Below are 19,119 nucleotides of genomic sequence, written 5' to 3' on the forward strand. Positions count from 1 at the left end.
ATGCTAAGAGGAACTGTATCACTAACAACTCATTTGAAGATGTTCTCTAAAATTAGAGAACTGACTTTGTAAAGCATAAGAAATCTTAAAAAAACATTAAAAAGAAGTATTAACTTCGTAAAATCATGTACAATCCTTAAATAACAGGAGAACTGGAAAATGAAGTCAAATAAAGAGCAAGCATCGTTCAACAGATACAGGTAATTTAATATTACCAAATTTATATTACTACTTCTGGCTTAAAATCCTTCCCAGTAATAACCTTTGAAAGATATGACAGAATAGCCACTGGTCTGCGCAAAGCTCCATTTTTTTTCCAGTCATGGACAACCTTATTGTTCTTAAGATAGTTTCTTTTATAAAAATAATGCTTTTATTTCTTTCTTGCAATTGAAGATGCAAGTCAACATATTCCCTTATTATGAGCAAATATACTCAGATTTTTATAAGAAGCAGATGTTCTAAGTTTTACATTCAAATGATATTGTTATAAGAAGCATCCTCTAATTTCTTTCTTTCTTATCCTCCCTCCACCCTTTATTCGTTTCATTTCCTTTATTACTCACAGACCTTTTTTTCCCTCCCCATAGATTTCCATCCTTATGGAATATTATAGTCTTGCAATGCTAAAACCACTTAAATCCTCTCCTTCTAATGGAAATGGTTTTTCTCAGTGGTTAAGAAGGACATTGCTCTTGACAAGACTGAGTCTAAATTTCCTCCTTCATTCTTTTGTGTAGCTTTTGTTTTTTTTTTTTACTGTCCACATTTTCCCCTCAAATGTTATTTTATAGTTTGCTTTCATAATGACATTGCCAATATTATAATACCTGTTATTTATATGGTGTTTTACAGCTTTATAAAGCACTTGCATTTCTTTGGTTTATTAAGTTTTGTTTCTTCTCTGTGTATTTTTCAAAACTTTCTTTGATGTAGAAAATGAGTCATAAATAAAGCATATATTGTTATAGACCATCTATTACCAGAATGGTTTTCTTTTAACTATATTCAGAATCATAATAATCCTGTCTTAAAATGCTTTTGAAATTATTAGTTCTGGAATTGCAATCAATAAAGCATTAACAGTTGTTAAAACACCCCAAAATTACATTAGATAATGACATGGTATTTTGTTTTGTTTTCCTTTGTTGTTCCTGTAGAGTAATTGTTAAAAGCGTTACCAGTTTCACTGGGTACCAGTGGCTTACAACTGTAATCCTAGATACTCAGATATTAGGATCCTGGTTCAAAGCTAACCTGAGCTGAAAAAAATCCATCAGGCTCTAATCTCCAATTATCCAATCATAAGCTGGAAGTGGAGGTATGGCCCAAGTGGTAGAACACCAACCTTAAGCGAAAAAAACAAGTGAGCAATAAAGGCTCTAAGTTCAAACCCTAGTATAAGTACATACACACAATCATTAACAATTTAAGTGTAGAACTATGGAAGCTGGTTCCATTACAAGAGATTTTTGTGGGGAAATTTTTGTTTATGCACATGTGGTATTCTCACATTTGATCTGTTTTCAGTTGTATTCTGAAATGATGCTTGTAACATTTCTTTTATATCAGCAGACCCATTATCTTTTTAGTGCTACAGAGTAATAGCTCCTAGTAAGGGAAAATAAATATTCTTAAATTTTCCTTTTAAGATAGATTATTTTAAATCACTTTTCACTGTGAGGCAGGACAAAATAGATTGGGAATTGTCCATAATAAATAACATGGCTTATGATAGTTTAGAGCTCTTTTCCTGAAATTTGAGAAGTATATTTTCATAGCTGGATTCATCATACTGAAATCTCTCTTCAGATACTTGAGACATTTTGTCAATTTTTAAAGTTAATGGGAGATGGGATTACTCATAATAATATGTTGACCTTCACATAGACTTTTAAAATATCATTTATTTTTCTGAGCACTTACTTTTATTTTACCCTTATGAAAATTTTCTGAGCTAAGTGCTATGTTAAAATTATCCTTAAACTTAGCAGCTTGAAACATTTATTATCTTACAATTTCTGAGGGTCAGGAATCTGGAAGCAAATTATCTGATTGGTTCTGGCTAAGGGGTTCTTGGGAGGTAGCAGTCAAGATGTCAGCTTGGGTTATAGTGTTCTCAAGATTTGATTCAACTAAAGGATTTGTTTCCAAGTTCACTAATATTGTTACTAGAAAATTTGACTTCCTCATTGTCTGTTAGCCAAAGAAGTGCTAAGGGCCACAGTTCCTTGTCATAGGGTCCTCTCATTGACTGATTATAAATGTTTTTCCTGAATAACTAATTGTTGAAAAATCTGTAAAATTACAGTTGCAGAATAGGAAGGATGGAGACAGAATGCACAGATGGGAGATGTAGTTTTACATGTGGAGGGAAAGGGAAGTTAATCAACTCCTCTCTGAGAAACTTCTTAATTGTTTGAGACTTTCAGGAATCTTGGTCTAGAAAGATAAACAAGTACACCTAAAGCTGTTTATTTAGATGAACATTTCCATTGCCAAGTTCAAAATGAATACTATGTTGCATAAGTTTTAACAATTTTTTCTTCCAAATAAGTAAAAATCATGCATTAATTTAGCACAGAATTAATTATAACAATGTGCATTTTATTAGTAGTAGACAACTTACTTATGTACTTCTTTTTTTATTTTTATTTTATTTTTTTTTATCAAGGTTGGGCTACACCTCCATTTCTGGCTGTTTTTTTTTTTTTTTTTTTTTTTTTTTTTTTTTTTTTTTTTTTTTTGGGTCCGGTTGTGGGGCCTGAACTCTGGGCCTGGGCGCTGTCCCTCAGCTCTTCAGCTCAAGGCTAGCGCTTTACCACTTGAGCCACAGCGCCACTTCTGGCTTTTTTCTTTTTGCTTATGTGGTGCTGAGGAATTGAACCCAGGGCCTCGAGCATACAAGGCAAGCGCTCTACCACTGAGCCACCTTCCCAGCCCACTTATGTACTTCTTAACTTTCAAGAAATGTGCCATGGTATCAAGATAATGAGTTTTTGAAGCAGAGATTTGTGTTGGATCTTTACATGGGAATTCTTGCTTTGGGGCAATACCTGGGTCTCATTGAGACTTAGCCTACTTGCCTATAAAATAGAGAGAACAAGACACAATGCAAGAGCTATTGAGGAAGTGGAACATTTATCGACACCAGGGCGCCTTGTTGGTGCTCAGTACAAAGCTGCTACCTTCACTACCATTGCCATTCTTCACTAAGATTAAAAATGAACCAAGCAGTCTGAGCCACTGCAGGTTTTCTGTAATTGAATGGTAGAGATGTCATTAGAATTTCAATCTTTTAAAACAAAGCCCTAGAACTAAATGTATAATTATCATTATCCATGGCTACTTGACTACTGTGTGCCCTTTGGAGAATGTCGTAATATATTCTAATTCAATAATTAGAGGTATTGAAGAACCACAGGTTGCACATAAAAGAACAGGAAATGACTAAATGGCGTTGATTTTGGTAACTTGTGTTTATGGTTATGGTTAGCATGTAATTAGAAACTACTTAGTGAAATCTGGAGTGGGGGGAATGGGTGAGTGGGGGAAGAGGAGATTCATTATCAGCTCTGGCTAAAGATGATGTAGCCTTTATAGACACAGAGAGAGAGATAATGAAGAGAGCAGAGGTGTGGTTCAGGAATATTTGCATTTTAGATTCATGAAGAGAAGCCAGTGAACAGTGCTTGAGAAAGTAAAATGCTTATGAAACTGGAAAGTAACACAATGATAAAACCGAGAAACAATGACAGCCTGGACTAACGTGGAATTGCAATGAATCTTTAGGAGACAAAATTGGCGGTGTTTTTTATTGAGTTGTATAGATGAAAGGGAGGAATATTGTTCAAGGAAATGGATGACTCAGAGGTCTTGATAGTACTGAAAGGCAAGGACATATTAAATATACATATTTTTATATATACATATATATGAACATCTCTATATGTGTATATGTACATACATAAACACATATACACACATATATCTGTATATTTCAAGAATAAAAGTTAAGCAGCCTTGGTGATACAGTAAATGGATGAGCATGGGAAGACAGAACTATATGAATGACAGGGGCTAATGAAGAAATGTGTTTGGGAGGTAAATTTATGGTTTTTACCTAATCCAATGTGTTAACTCTGAATAATTATGGCACATCTATGTTGTTAGAACAGGTAGACACTTACAATGTGTGTCTACCCTGAAGGCTTGGAGATATGAAGAAACAGGGTACAGCTGACCTTGGGAGTGGAGAGGTGTAGGAAGAGAGAAGGCTGTGTGGCCCTTGCTGTCAATCATCAAGTCTGTTTGTTAATGAAGAACCAAGTAGTCATCTGATTTGATGATAAAAGATTTACCATGCAGCCGAGAGCCAGTGGCTCATGCCTGTAATCCTAGCTATTCAGGAGGCTGAGATCTGAGGATGGCAGTTCAAAGCCAGCCGGGCAAGAAAGTCCATGAAACTCTTATCTCCAATAAACCACCAGAAAACCGGAAGTGGCGCTGTAGCTCAAGTGGTAGAGCACTAGCCTTGAACTGAAGAACTAAAGGACAATGCTCAGGCCCAGAGTTCAAGCGCTATGACCGACCAAAAAAAAGATTTACAATGCATCTTCAGGACTTCCAGTTTATAAAGTCAACTTTGTAATTTGAAATACAGTGAGACTCATCTCAAAGTGACTCATTCTACAACAATGGTAAGGGAAATGTTCACATTTTTTTTAGTAAGGGGAATTCTACTTGGCATTTTATATTTAAATCTTTAAATTTGCCATAACCTATGTTTGTGCTTCATTGCTTATGATCCTTGCACATGTAATGTTCTGTGTGATTGTAGAAAACAAAGTAATGGAGAATTATATAACATGCATCAAAAAGGCTCCCATGCCCTTAGATTTCATGTAGGTTCCATCAGTAGGAGGCACTGGAGAGAGATGAGGAGGAGGGAGAGCGGTGGAAGCTATAGAAATCCTCTCTTGCAAACTTCCTTTTAAAGTTGTTTAAGATGGGTGGGGAAATGGCCAGTCCCTTAATAAAGGTTATATTCTATCAAGTGAGCAAGCCATCTTAGTTACATACTTTAATTTTTTTAAACTTCTACTAATAGTGTCTACTTCCATTTTCTGCCCTTCAAGTTTATAATGGCCAATAGCTCCTGGATATTGTTAAGTATCCTGGCTTTACCTTTGTAAAGAGAACTTTAGGGAAATATTCAACTTGAGAATACCATCTTTGGGTCACAAAGTAATAGACCCACCATTCCTTTCTGTTGTCCTAACAGAACCCCACTTTGGTCAATGTACCCATTTTTCTGTGTCTGGCCCTTGTACTAGAACCCAACACAGGAAATAAGGAGTAAAACTATCTGGGCAAAATACTTCCCTGGTGATTATCATTATATCACATATGATAGCTACAAAGTTTCCACAGACCTAGTGAAGGAAGAGCTGCTTTAACTCATATTGATGGCACACTTTCCTTTTCTCTTTTCTATTGGACTTGAGTAAAGAAATGACTTGTCTCATTTGTGGTCAGCTTTTTTTTTTTTTTTTTTTTTTTTTTTTGCAACCATGAGGGGAGCCAGCCTGAGAACAAACTAACCCTGTAAAAGGACAAAGAAATCAGGTAAGCGGCTAACACCTATAATCTTACCTACTCAGGAGGCTAGGCTAAGATCTGAAGATTTCAATTCAAAGCTAACCTGGGCAGGAAAGTCTGTGAGACTTTGATTTTCAATTAATCACCAAAAAACCTGAAAGTAGAGCTGTGGCTCAAGTAGTCGAGAGCAAGACTTGAGCAAAAGAAGCTCAAGGACAACACCCAGGTCCTGAACTCTGAATTCAAGCTCTAGGACCAGCACCAAAAAAAAAAAAAAGGGGGGGGGAAACTGAAATATAAAGCTTACAATTATACCAGACTTGGAGCCTATTTTTCCTCTAGATCTCTGCTCATAAAATAAGACATTGCTTATACTTGAAAATCTATTAGCGAGAATTCTTGATTCATGCTTCATGCCAGTTCCAAACTGTCTTGATTTTGTAATAACTCATATTTACTGAGTATTTAATATCTGATATTCATGGTATCCCCATGGAGGTGAGATTCCTGTTCATCTCGATGATAATGTTTATATAAAGCATGGCAAACTCTTTGGGGAAGCCATCAGGGATAATCATGATGTTCTAATGTCAATGCCTAAGGCAATGGTGTGTAGATGAATTTACTGTACTTGTTTGATTGCTTATTTGTTTGTTTGTCTTATGATGCAGCCCAGGCTGGCCTTAAACTCACCGTTCTCTGGCCTCAGCTTCCCCAAAACTAGGATTACAGGACTGTACTCTGACTCCCAGTTCCAATGTCATGTTTTAAATGTAAATTTTAAATAAAGTTTGATATTTTAAACTCCAATTAGGCAACAGAGATTGGTAACATACATGTAGCTCTCTTTTACTGTGAGGAAATGAGTTTTTTTAAATGTTTTTTTATTGTGAAAATACTGTACAGAGGGGTTACAATTACATGAGTACATTTCTTATCAAGCTTTGTTGCCTCCTCCTTTAGAATGTTAAAATAGGAAAAATTTGGCTTGTCCTAAATTTTTGTCCCCCAAATTTGGCATCTGTCTTGATGTGGCTGCTCTTTGGTGAATCAGATGAAGCAGCTTCATGTGGACAGAAAGACTTACAGAGAGAGAAGTCTGACAGCACTTCCCCTAATATAGATATTGTAAGAACAAAAACCATGTTTATTAGTAGTCCTTACAAAAAAAAAAAAAAACAGCAAGTCAAACAAAGGAGGAAAGACGGAAATAGAAGTGCTTAGCACGGAGCTCCCAGTCTCTGTGAAGTGAATTCACATCCGGGTGTGCTGCCTTGAGTGTGCTTCTTTCCTTTTACACTCCCGCTTAGCTTTCCTTCAAGTGTCAAATGAAGCGGGTGGTGGAAAATGCAGTTTGGCATTCCTTTGCAAATTAATCAGTCGGGGCTCAACCATGCCGGGGAGCTTTCAGCTTTGGGAATCTGGCAGGAGTTCAAGAGCAATGTATTGCTTTGAACTCACTTGTTAGCTGTGCAAAATAAACACCATCCACCTTACAATAAAATTAAAAAAAAAAAAAAAAAGCACCAGCAGGAGGAAAAAAAAAAAAAGAACATTCTGAACCCCTCCCTTGAGAGACTTCAAAACCCTTCCTGGGGTTGCTAAATTAGGACAGGAAAAAGAAGGCCTGCTTGTAAAAAGAAAGGAGGGGAAAAGAGACACCTGACAACAAACAAACACAAATACAGTCACGGAGAACCAATTATATTTTCATGATCACAAATGCATTGAGCGTTGGAAAGCTCATGGATGCATCCTGATGCTGCTATAAAATGTTTCCTGGCTAATTATTTGCCCGTACAACTGTTCACTTCCTGTGGTGGATTTATGCTAAATCCTGTTATTAGTCTTGCTCTGCAATTGCCATTGTCTACGACTAGAAGCAAGGCTGAAAGGCTACAGTCAGCCTTTTATTACACAACATGTGAATGGAGATTTGACCCAATGTCTGACCACTTCCCCCCTTTGGATTTTATGTGAGTTTGTTGAGCTCTTCCCAATCAATCACGGGGTTCCAGTGAACTTTTATTCTTTTTTTTCCCCCCTCTTCTTTCAACCCCACTACTTGAGGTACATTTGTGAATATACACTTTCAAGATAAACCACATAATTTCTTTTTCTTTTGAAATAGTAGTTTAAACTTTTGCATCAAGTACAATTTCCCTAAAATATATGAGACCAGTATTTGATGCTTGGGCCAAAAACACATGATAACATATATATGGTTTTATGCATGTCCATACAAACCAACAAAAGATTGTGTAAGTCGAGGAGGGGTTCAATGATGTAACCCCTCTGACTGATGAACTGTTTAACAAAATGAATATTAGGAAGAAGAAACATGTTGGGAGACAGGAATGGAGCAAGAAGGGTGAGCAAGTGCAATCCTTATATTCAAATGAACCTTATGTAAAAATGGAACTATGTAATGAGGGTAGGAAGGGGAAGGGGAAAATGAGGGTGAACGATGGGAAGATGACTGATCAAGATGCATTTGACTCATTACCTGACTTATGGAATTGTAACCACTTTGTACAACTACTTAATAATAATACAAGGTAAAACTGGTCAAAGTAACTAATACAAAAGATTATTATTTCTATTCAGTAAGGATATGAGCTTAGAAAAGTGTAATACTCAAACTAACACAATAGCTATGGTGAAAACTAACACTATCTGTAGGAATATAGATGAACATTTCTAGATGAACATTTTGAGTATTATAAGCAAATTAGGTACACTTTATGATTATTCTTTTAGGTAAAATGAAGACAAATGTTGTAAGCCATACAAAGTCTTCTTAAATAAGATTTATGTTATTCTAAAACTCATACATATTATATGTTATATGATGTGTAATCTATACACATGTATATATTAGATGTATAATAAATAAATATAGATATTTGACATGTGATACTATTATAAGCAAGGACATAGCCTTTATACTTAAAACATTCTCATGGATATATTTATCAAGTTTTAAAAATTTATGAAACTTACTTCCTAAGATCAAAGTAGATTATGAAAATAAACAATTTAGAATGATAACACATTTATCAGCTTATATGTTTAATTTTTCTTGTTTCAATGCTTATGAACACATCATTATCATTCATTAAAAAAGTCACTATCAGAATTGCATCTTTGGGTATTTATGGGAGCAATCATTGAAAACTTTCTCATAGGTCGTTTTCTAACATCCACATAGAAAGTTTCATATTAAAATATTTGAAAAATCTTATATAAAATGCAAATATCCTTTATGCTGAAGTTTTGTTTTTCAGAATGAATCTGTTGAAATGTGTAGAGGAACATGAATTTGTTCTGAAATATGTTCTGTTCAGATAGTTTTAAATTATAAAGTACAGTGAACAAGCCAGAACTAGTGGCTTACACTTGTAATCCTAACTACTCAGGAGTTTGAGATCCAATAATTGTGGTTTGAAGCCAGCCCAGGGCAAGAATGTCCATGAGACTCATCTCCAGTTAATCACCAAAAATCCAGAAGTGGAGCTGTGGCTCAAATGATAAAGTGCTAACATGGAGCAAAAAAGCTCAGGGATAGCATACAGGCCCTGAGTTCAAATCCTAGGACTTGCACACTCACTCACACATACACACACACACACACACACACACACACATACACACACAGAGTAAACAACCAAATAGACACGAGTTAGAAGAGTTAAGTAAATTACTGTATATCCAAACCAAAGTATATATTACATAGTTGTGTTGAGAGAGAAAGACAAAGAGGAAGAAGGAGGAGGAGGAAAAGGGGGGGGGAGGAAAAAGGGGGAGGAAGAAGCAAAAGAGGAAGTAGATCTGCATTCATGGAAAGAAATTTGTGGCAATATTTTACATGAGAAGAGCAAGCAACAAAAATACATGCAGAATAATGTCGTTAAAAATAAAGACCAACCTAAGTACTTACAGGGGAGTTCTGGAAAGTTATATTGCTGCACATATTTTGAGGACATTCCTGGAATGTGATAGGCAAGGAGACAGGAAAGAAGCCATGAGGCCATTTTAACTGTTTCCCCTTTATAACTGGGCAGTAGTGCTGACTCCCTCCTCAAATCACTCATTTAGTAATTTAAAAAATAAAATAAAATTGGGCTGGGCGCCGGTGGCTCACGCCTGTAATCCTAGTACTCAGTAGGCTGAGATCTGAGGATGACGGTTCAAAGCCAGCCTGGGCAGGAAAGTCTGTTAGACTCTGATCTCCAATAAACCACTCAGAAAACTGGAGTGGAGCTGTGTGGCTCAAATGGTAGAGCACTAGCCTTGAGCTGAAGAGCTGAAAGACAGCACCCAGGCTGAGAGTTCAAGCCAGATGACCAACAACAACAACAACAAAAAATTGGTTCTAAGGGTTCCATCTCCAAAATAATCAGAAAATAATTCCAGGTGAAGGTATGACTCAAATGGTAGAACACAAACCTGGCAAAGAAGGTGAGCAAGCACAAGACCCAGAGTACAAAGCCTAGTGCACTTGGTCTCACCTGAGTGTTCTATTTACTGTGCTTTATCTTCAATGACTGATACTTGATTTTTACATTGTTTCACCCTCTTAGTGAAGGCTGCAACTAGTATTTTATTTTATGTTGTTGTTGTTGTTTGTTTGTTTGTTTTGCCAGTACTGAGGCTTGAACTCTGGACTTTGAGCGATTGCTTAGCCATTTCAATTATGACTGATGCTTTAGCACTTGAGTCATTTCTCTAGTCCAGCTGTTTTGGACTAGTAAATTGGAAAGACTGTCTTATTGATCTTTCTGCCCAGGCTAGCTTCGAACCACAATTCTCACATCTCAAACTTCAGAGTAGCTAGGATTATAGGTGTGAGCCACCAGTCCTTGGTCTCAATTGAGGTTACATTTGAGATACTGATCTCTTTCTTTCCAAAATTTCAAGGTGATTTTTTTTCAGGATCTTGGTCTGTCTGTCAGTTAGTGGGTTTCCCTCTTCCTCTCCCTCTCCCTTCCCCCCTTTCTCTCTCCCCCTTTCCCTTTTCTCCCCTCTCTGTCTCTCTTTCTCCTTGTCTCTCTCTGTCTATCTCTTCAGTTACCAGGCTTTGTACTCTGGGTCTTGTGCTTGCTCACCTTCTTAGCCAGGTTTGTGTTCTACCATTTGAGTCATACCTTCACCTGGAACTGCTTTCTGATTATTTTGGAGATGGAACCCTTAGAACCAATTTTTCCAAGTATGACTTTGATCCACGATCCTTCCCCTTTCAGCCTCTTGAGTCACTAAGATCAGCACATAGCTAGGATGTATATATCTTTCTATATCTGCATTGAATTCCACTTTTTATCTATTTTCTTCCTTAATTTCATTCAGCTATTTATTTTAATTCTCTTTTATTCCACTCAGCCAATTGTCTCTTTGAATTTACTATACATATCCTCTTTAATTTCATTGATCATTCTTATCATCACTTAAAGCTTCATTCTTCTTTTTAACAAAAAATAAACAAATTAACTTTATTAAGCTAGTACTTCAGTCTTTACATTGATTTGTTTAAAAAATAGCTTGGAACTTACTGAAAAAGTATACATAATAAATAGAAAATAGAGAGGGCATAATGTTGGAGACCTAATAAAGCTACTGTGGACAACAGAACTTGACACATGATTAGCATTGCTGAAAGAGAAGCCTAAGTACGTGGAAGAATGTTGTGAACTCTTAGGAAAATAACTTAGCTCTGGACCATTTACCAGTCAAAAACCAAACCAAACAAGGAAAGACCCACAACAACAAAACACTATCTAGAAACTAACTTCACTATAGCACTATAGTAATTACTAAAAGCTCTAGTACTACTACTACTAGTAAGAACAATTTAAGAAAACAAAAATGCCAAGGAACCTTCACAAACAGTTAAATCGAAGTTTTAACTTTAAATATATGAAGATTTCTGAAGTATTCTAAGCTGTATGACAGGCTCGTTGGCTCAGAAGAGTGACATCAGTGTTCTAGCAATAGCGATGACATTTTATTATAAATGTAGTACCTACAAATGTACACATTAGTTTGAATTGCACTTGATTCAAAAAAGAATTGTATGTACAAGAGGGTCCATGTTCTATGTGCAATTTTCAATGAAGCAGTTTATAATCACAGCTGGCTTTAAAAAATGTTTTCTGACTTCTGAAAAGAAATCATGAAAGCACTTCCTAAAAGTTAACAATGTGAATAGTAGGTGACACTGGTTCTTTTTTCCCCTTTGTGTGTGATGAACTTCATGAAACATTATTTCCCGAGGTACGTTTGTTTCTGGACCATACAGCTTACATGCTCTTCTTTCAAATGCAACTACCATTTGTTTGACAGCTTCATCAAAAAACAACGTGGCAAGCTGAGAATGTAGAAGTGAGTAGAATTCAAAAGAAATTGAAAAATCCAGGGCACAAGTTCTTGGTTAGCCAGGAATCCTCGGGCTAAAATGCCCAATAGTCTCTAAATGATTGAAAGGTTTCCCATCAGTACAGGATGCCTTTACCAAATGTGATTTCACCAAGGTCCTTATAAATGTATAACCTTCCAACACCAGAGGAAACCCAGTTTCGAATTGCGTTTTACAATATTCGGATCTCTTTGATATGATATCTGATTTTTTACACCAAGGAATAAAAGGCTTATAATAAAAGGCTTATAATCCTCCATTCCTGATACTACATCCTACATTTCCTATACTGAGTACCCTATAATTCTTCTTTCTGAATATTCTTTTCTTTTGTTTACTAAGGATGCAACGATTTTGAAGAAAGTTCTTGCACATAGATCTTTGGGCAAAATGGTATGTACTGGGAGAATTCTGCTCATCAGCATACCACAGGAAGCTAAATATCTTCCATGCTGCACAGATCTCTGCGCGGGGTGAAGGCCGCTGTTGCTGACTTTGGTGGGCATCTCTAGACTACCTTTGTCCGAGCCTAAGACCAGTTCGAGCTGCCATGTTCTAAGGCTGCATTCTTAACAAGTATCCTTGGCCATTTCATGCTATAGGTCACTATACCATTCACTGAAAAACATTATTGTGTTTTATTTTATTTTATTTTATTTGGTGTTTTAATACTTATTAAAACCCCCTCTAATCATTTTCTTTCCTAAAGCCTTAAGGAAAAAAATTCACAGTGAGTTGATTGTTCAGTGCTTTAATCTTGAAAAAACAATATCAATATTTGAACTGAAAACATTCTAAGCAACCAATTTAGAAAATTTGTAACCCTGAACATACATGTTTTTTTCTTGTTGATATCCAAAAAGCAAGTTTAAGCCAGAGTCTGGTGGTTCATGTCACTAATCTTAGTGACTCGGGAGGTTGAGATAGGAGGATCACAGTTTGAAACCAGATTAAACAAGAAAGACTTTGAGACTCTCCAAGGATCAAAGAGCTGGATGTATAGCTGTGGCTTAAATAGTAGAGTGTTTGACTTGATCACAAAAGCTAAGAAACTGGGGCTGGGAAGGTGGCTCAGTGGTAGAGTGCTTGCCTTGCATGCCTGGGACCTTGGGTTCGATTCCCCAGCACCACATAACCAAAAAGAAAAAAGCCTGAAGTGGCACTATGTCTCAAGCAGTAGAGCGCTAGCCTTGAGCTGAAGAGCTGAGGTACAGTGCCCAGGTCCAGAGTTCAGGCCCCACGACTGGACCCCCCCCCAAAAAAAAAAAAGAAAAAGAAAAAGAAAAGCTAAGAAACTGCTCCAGGACCAGCATACACACACAAAAAGAGCAAATTTGATATAGAGAGCACATTGTAATGACAAAATTCCTTCAGTCTTGATTCTTTCCTGTTTCTATTACACTTAATCAAATACCTAGGATGTTCTCCGGGACTGTAAAGAACAATCTGCAAATCTTTATTAGTTTCTTAGCAGAGTAGGTTTGTTACCTGAAGAGTCATTTTAGATATTATGAGGTAGATGAGCCAAATCCTATCTGAAAATCTACTTAAAAATTTTTTTTTCTTTAAGAAAAATTGCTTCAGCTGGGTGCTGGGGGCTCACACTTATCATCCTGCCTTCTCAAAGGATAAGATACGAAGATTGTGCTTTGAATCCAGAATAAGCAGGAAAGTTCCTGAGATTCTCATTTTCAATTAATTAACAAAAAGCAAGAAATTGAGCTGTGGTTCAAAGACTAGAACACTAGTCTTGAGTTAAAGAGCTAAGGGGCTATGTCCAGGACTTCAGTTCAAATTCTAGTACTGGCATGGTGCATGCGTGCGTGTGCAAACACACATACACACACACACACAGAAAATTACTTCAAAGTACTTTTTTTGGGGGGAGGGGGTCGGTCGTGGGGCTTGAACTCTGGACCTGGGCACTGTCCCTCAGCTCTTCAGCTCAAGGTGAGCAATCTACCACTTGAGCCACAGCTCCACTTCCAGTTTTCTGAGTGGTTTATTGGAGATAAGAGTCTAACAGACTTTCCTGCCTAGGCTGGCTTTGAACCATGATCCCCAGATCTCAGCTTCCTGAGTAACTAGGATTACAGGCATGAGCCACCAGCACCAGACTTCGAAGTACTTTTATTTGGAAAATATGTATATTATATATGTTATATATGCATAATATGTTATCAGTTAAGTTTTATTTAACAAGTTCTAAATGTAGCACACTTTTGATGTGTTAGATGACAGAGCAGGAATATCTTACCCTCAATGAGTCTTGATTATTGTGCATTTTACAAAGAAATGGATACTATGCTTGTACCACTAACACATGGAGAATTTAAACACTGCCAACAGGTTAGATGAAAAAAGCTATCAAGAGACTTTGGGTGTTAATTCTAAGTTTTCATGTAGATTTACTTCTCTTGAATGTCTGAGATATTAGAATCTAAAACATGCAGATCAAGTAATATTCTATTGTTCAATATAGAACATAAATAGAATAATTTTCAGTAGATAATGTGTATTACAGACTATTGTAGCTGTATTATATATGTTATCATATTAAAGCAAGTATTAAATCTAATTAGAGAACTTAAAGGAGTCCTAAAAATGTTATTTTAAAAATACTTTCTTGACATTTACTTCGGATTTTGTGTATTGAATTCAGTTGTTTCAGTGGATAACAAAGTTTTCCTTTTATGAATTTCATGAGTCATTTTGACATTAAATGATAAATGAGTCGTGCTTTATTCTCTCCTTCCCTAACTTCCTCCTCTACCTTCTTCCTCCCACATATTCATTAATACATTTCATCCATAAAGGTAAAAGTACTTTTTAAAACCATGAACTCCTGAGTCACCATGCCAATCAAATATAATAGCTATATGTCAAGTTATGTTTTCTCTTCTTGATGTTAATGATTGAAAAAGGCTAGTTCAACATGTGTCTTTGGTTTGTTCACTTTGACTATAGTTATTTGCTCCTTTTAAGATGATTATTTTATGCTTATTTTTATGCTTATGATTATTTTATAATTATTGTGATCAATTCATATATCAATGTGATCAACAGAGTAATGTTTTCCCAGAGATACCCACATTTGTATCCTCAGAAACTTTACACATGCTATGGTAGAGAAGTTATATACATAGTATAAATAGCTGATGTTGCTCACCCTTTCACCCTCCTTTCTTGATTCTAGGGAAGTTCATGCTATATCCCCATCTCAATATCATTTCTTCTCAGCACTAAAAGGGGCTAGATCCAAAGATGTCTTAGTACCCAGTATGCTGATACAATTTCTCTTTCTATCTGCTATGTGGTCTTTATCATTTCTAAGCAAATGTATTTTCTTCTTCCCCTGAGTTCTATAGATTTTTCTTAAGCTTTAATGTGCTAAAATTTTCACAAAGGTGAATTTTGGATCTGGAAGTTTTTCATTCATATGAAAACATTCATGGAACTTCATATGGAAGTTCTAACATCCATAATTTCTACCTAATTTTTCTACTTATCTTTTGGGAACAACTCTTAACTGAATTTTAAGCTTTCTCATCTGATTCGGTGTCACTTTTCGTTCAACGTCTTATTTCACAGTGTTGCTTTACATTTTGCAAGATTTTCTAAACTATTATCCACCCAAACTACTGTATTATTCCTCCTCCTCCTCCTCCTCCTCCTCCTCCTCCTCCTCCTCCTCCTCCTCCTCCTCCTCCTCCTCCTCCTCCTCCTCCTCCTCCTCCTCCTCCTCCTCCTCCTCCTCCTCCTCCTCCTCCTCCTCCTCCTCCTCCTCCTCCTCCTCCTCCTCCTCCTCCTCCTCCTCCTCCTCCTCCTCCTCCTCCTCCTCCTCCTCCTCCTCCTCCTCCTCCTCCTCCTCCTTTCACAGAACTGGGTTTGAATTTAGGGCCCCTTGTTTTCTAAGCATGCTTTCTACCACAGAGCCATATCCCTAGCCCTTTTATTGTGTTAGTTATTTTTTCGATAGAAGCCTTGTTTCCTGTCCAGGCAAATGCTTGGATCAGGGGCACATTCCCACATCCATATATAGGTTGGGAGAGGTCTTGTAAACTTTATGGCTTGGGCTAGCCTTAAGTTTCAAATCTCCTATTCTTAGCCTCCCAAGTAGATGGATTACAAATGGGAGCCACTGGCACCTGCTGATATTTTTAAATTTTAAATTAGAAATTCTATTTTCAGCTTCTAAGAACACATTATTTTTTCCTCTGGATGTTCCTGTTCATGACTCTCATGAATAAGCTCTCAATTCTATTTAGCACAGTATTTAAAACTTATTTAGTCTTTTTATAATCCCAGTGTAATTTCTATTTCTTTATCTTGCTCCTTTTAAAAAAAAATAAAAGATGTTAGGTGGTATTGCATAGCTTTTAGGAATGTAGTTTCCATGAGCCAAGTTTTTGGCTTTTAATCTCAGCTCTATCACTTATTAACTATGTGGCTTTGGACAAGTAATTAAATTTCTATGCTGCTTAGTTCCCTCAGTTGTAAAATAGTGATTATTAACAGTACCTGCTTAACAGAGATTTTGATCCTAAATGATTAAATAAATTGAAAATGTAAAGACATTGAATGATATCTGCTATGCATTGTGGCTCTAATTACAGGTTATCCATATGGCTGTGTGTTCTTATTGGAAAAATGAAAACTTAACTCTATTACAGGTGATAAGTGTGGATAGAGGTAGCTGAACTGCAAAGTCGATTTCCACAAAGACTTCTCTCCCAGATGGAAAAGCTGTTCATGGCACAAATGAGTTATATCAATTCAACTGGCAGACTTCACTTTTCAACAGTACATGGGCAGAAAGCCAGAGGTCAGCAGGGCCCTCGAATACCAGAGTGAAGAGAGATTTATCCCCTTCTTCCATCCTGGAAGCATTGGCTTTTAAACAGGAAGCTTGCTCACTTTTTAAAGATAAAGCTCTACAGTGGTTAGCCTGCAGGTAAACACTGAAGGGTTGAAATTCCAGTTTTTCTGCCTGCAGGAAGGATGGGGGAATGAGACTGGCAAAGTGGAGCAAGAGTTAGGCAGCTTGTTTTAATCCATCAATTGGAACTCTATTTTTATTTGAATTCTATCTTTATTTTCTGTCAAAAGCTAACTAAGCATCCTTGTGGATAGTCTCTGAATCTGCGTTTCTTCCCTTTGCTTCTCTGGTCAGCAGCTTTCAGAAGCTCCCGTCTAGGAAGGAATTTGTTGCCATCATTTATGAGGCTTTGACTACACACATTATCTATGGTTCATTCATTGCTATCAGTTTGGTCTTCCATCTACTTTGTCTGAGGCGGAGGTGTGACTCAAGGAAGGCATTTTTGTATGTTTAGGATAAAATTTGACTCCTCCCTTCCATCCACCTAGGACAATCTCATTTAGTTTTTATTAATTGTTAATCATTATGTGATATTATTGTTATAATTTTACATAGGAAAGCAAAGAGAAGAAGTTTCTACAGGCCCTCATGATCACAAGATTAGTAAGGGTTAGTATAAGGATTCAGATCCAGATTTTTTTTTGATAAAATTTTCCAAACCGTAAGATCTAAGAATGGAAACTCAATGTGAGGATAAACATTATCAGCACTTGATGTTAAGCATGCTGAGGAAAATACCAACATCGATCCTGTAGATCTTGATTAGGTGTAAATAAATGACTTGAGTTTTAAAAAAAATTAAGGGCTGGATTTGTTTTGCTGGGGGATAGGTAGGGGATGAAGTGCTGTTGATGGTGATTGGATTTTGTCATCCTGGACCTTCAAGTCCTAAGACATGAGTGCCTATGTCATTAATTATTCTTTCATCAGTTTTGATTAGTGTTTTTGTTGTTTTTTAATCATCTAAGTCACAAGAAATAGTGGGGTTTTCACCTTAGGAAGCAAAAGCTCTTAACTCTGTTTTCTGGAATCAAATGCAGAGCAGGTGGAACACCAGAGTTCATCTAAAGCTATCACATAGTCGTGTTATCTAAGACAGAATAGAGAAAACTTTAAAGGTCAGTCAGGATTTTTAGGGATTTGCAGTGAAAATACTATCAGACTTAACAAACCAATAAGTAGTTAAATTTTTGATTTGAGAAAATAAATACTATTATGTTAAAAAATGTGTATGGTAGCCAGGTGTTGGTAGCTCACACCTGTAATCTTAGCTACTCAGGAGGCTAAGATCTGAGAATCATGGTTCAAAGCCAGCCCCGGCAGGAAAGTCTGTGAGACTTTTATCTCCAATAAACCATTAGAAAACCGGAAGTGGTGTTGTGGCGGAAGTGGTAGAGCGCTAGCCTTGAGCTGAAGAGCTGAGGGACAGCGTCCAGGCCCAGAGTTCAAGTCCCATGACAGACAAAAAAAAAAAAAAAAAAAAAGAGTCTCACAGACTTTCCTGCCAGGGCTGACTTTGAACTGAGATCCTCAGATCTCAGCCCCCTAAGTAGCTAGAATTACATGCAGGAGCAACCAGCACCCTGACCTGAGACTCTTAGCTCTAATTAATCACCAAAAACCTGGAAGTAGAGCTGTAGCTCAAGTGGTAGAATGCTAACCTGGAGCAAAAAAGCTCAGGGACAGCAGGCAAGGCCAGAGTTCAAGCCTCAGGTCTGGCACAAAATAGAAAGAAAGAAAGAAAGAGAGAGAGAAAGAAAGAGAGAAAGAAAGAGAGAAAGAAAGAGAGAAAGAAAGAGAGAAAGAAAGAGAGAAAGAAAGAAAGAAGTGTTATGTTGCCTTATTATCATCTTTTGGTAAATGTTCTCTGACAAGAAAAGAATATTGTCTATGTATTAAAAATGATATACTATACAGCTGTGAAATAAAACAAAGGGCAGTCTTCCTCAGTCCTCTAGTTGAGAGAAATGATCACATCTTAGGCAACTGACTTCCTTATTACTTATTTGTTTGTTTATTGTGCCGGTCCTGGGACTTGAGCTCAGGGCTTGGGCAATGTCTCTGAGATTCTCTTTACTCAAGTGTAGCACTCTACCACAGACTTTCCTGTCTAGGCTGGCTTGGAACTGCTAGCCTCAGATCTCAGATTCTTGAGTAGATAGGATTATAGGCATGAGCCACTGGTGTCTGGTTATTTTTTAATTTTTTTTTTTTGTCAGCTGTA

The 19,119-nt window shown here is 36.8% G+C and overlaps 1 pseudogene; it reads right to left on the minus strand.

Annotated features, from left to right (window-relative positions):
- Positions 1-11,692: 11,692 nt before the first annotated feature.
- Positions 11,693-12,565, minus strand: LOC138814306 (coenzyme Q-binding protein COQ10 homolog B, mitochondrial pseudogene; annotated as a pseudogene).
- Between the last annotated feature and the right edge of the window lie 6,554 nt (positions 12,566-19,119).

This window comes from Dipodomys merriami, unplaced genomic scaffold (genome assembly GCF_024711535.1).
Source record: "Dipodomys merriami isolate MVZ:Mamm:240054 unplaced genomic scaffold, mDipMer1.0.p SCAF_6, whole genome shotgun sequence".
NCBI lineage: Eukaryota > Metazoa > Chordata > Mammalia > Rodentia > Heteromyidae > Dipodomys > Dipodomys merriami.